This window comes from Humulus lupulus, chromosome 5 (genome assembly GCF_963169125.1).
Source record: "Humulus lupulus chromosome 5, drHumLupu1.1, whole genome shotgun sequence".
NCBI lineage: Eukaryota > Viridiplantae > Streptophyta > Magnoliopsida > Rosales > Cannabaceae > Humulus > Humulus lupulus.
Genome location: NC_084797.1, coordinates 61,794,737 through 61,796,690, shown reverse-complemented (window position 1 = coordinate 61,796,690; position 1,954 = coordinate 61,794,737).

Genomic DNA, 1,954 nt, shown 5'->3' with positions numbered 1-1,954 from the left:
AATTGGATGACGGGATTAATAGATAGATATTAGGAGCAATTGAGGAATTAGCGGGAATTGGGAGCAAAATGACCATTTTATCCCTAGGGGCTATTTGAAGATTAGTAAACCTTGGAGGGGCATAAAGGTCTTTTGTTTAGAAATATACTTAGTAAATATTTGAGGTTAGTGTTATACTAAGAAGAAACTAGAAACTTTAAGAGAAAACCAGAATTCTCTCCTCCTCCCTCACGGTTTGTTCTCTCTCAATCATGGAGCTAAGGTGAAGGGCTGCAGAATTTCGGCTGGGAACTAGGTTGGTTCTAGGCTGGGTCAAGCTGAGGGAGGGCAAGTTTAGGATAGGCAGAAGATTCAAGGAAGCTTAGGCCATTATTTTAGGTAAGGTTTTAACTTTGAATTAACTAAGTAGTTTGAGCTTGGAGCATGTGTTTATTATGGGATTTTGAAGGGATTGTAGATGAGTTGAAGCTCTGGAACTAAGGAGGGTTTAGCTAAGACTCAAGCCTAGAAATTCGAGATTGAAGCTTGTGAGAAGATAGTCACAACCGAGGTAAAATTCTGACTGTTATCTCTAAACTTTTTGAATTCTTACTCTGTTTTTTATGGTGTTTGGGGCTTGAGAGCTTGGGTATGGATTTTGGGGATTTGTTGGAGTTTTTGGGAAAAACTTGGGTATGTTTTGTTGCCTTTGATGAGTATAGTGGATTTCTATGGTTAATTATGGGTTTGGAGGTCTTGAGGGATGGATTTTTGGAGCTTTAGCTCAGGGAAGTTCAAAGGAAAAACGTAGAATTTCATAATTCTAGTGTCAATGCTGTAGCGCTAGGTTGGGAGTGCTACATGTAACACCCTGGATAGCCAAGACCATTATACTGTGTGTTTATAAAGTGCTGGACTTGCTAATCAAGTTATTTAATTAAAAACGTGCTATTGAAACTATAAAGGAACTATGGTTAAAATGTTTTGGTCTCAAAATTCACATTTTTCATTAAGAAACGTTTCTTGTATACACGGGATCCCAAAAATATTAAGTTTAAAGATTGTCTACAAAAGACACAAGGTTTAAATACAATATCCAGCCATATTAAGGCAAAACAGACAGTTAGGCAATCCCTGTCCTGATCCACTCCTCGACCATGGCGATCGAACAGCTGGTTATGTACATTCAACCCCACAGCTCTCCATCTCAGGATTGGTCCAGCTTGCCTTTGCCTTTACCTGCACCACGTAGCACCCGTGAGCCAAGGCCCAACAAGAAAACACAACAACAGAGCATAAGCAATCAATAGACAAATCAATATCTCATATCGCATCACAAGTTCTCAACCATATAATCATTCAGTATAATCAAGTATTCAACATTCTAAACATGTCATCTCATATCATATATCAGTTCACAAATGATAACTAGGCTTCTCCCTCTGTTATCCCACTGTCTCCGGCCCGCTTAAACCGAGCTCAGTGAATATTAAGCTGTCCTCGGCTACCAGTGGCCAAGCCGCGCCCTGTGCGCAAATATTATGTATGGCACCCTTAGGCCGCTTTCACATGTCCCATGGCATAATACCATCATTGACACAATAAAAATATCGGGAGCACTTAGTCCCATCACGAACATATAACCGGGTGCAGTTTTCTTACCTTTCGATTTGTTAGCTTTGATCACTTGACTCCTTGAGCACGATCCCTCTCGAGCCCTAGCGCTCACCTAAATAAAACCATAGGTCAAAGTCATCATCAAACCTCAAGTCCAAAACCTAGCCTCGGGGCCAATCCCGTGCCCCCGGGAAGTCCTAGTTCCACCAAACAAGGTGGTGGAATCAAACCCCAAACCCTTGGTCAAAAACCCTTGCAAACAACCCTAAAATCCCCTTCAGAAGACAGGGTAGCGCTACAACGCTCATGGGAGAGCGCTACAGTGCTACAAACAGAAGCAAAATCCCCTCAGCATGCA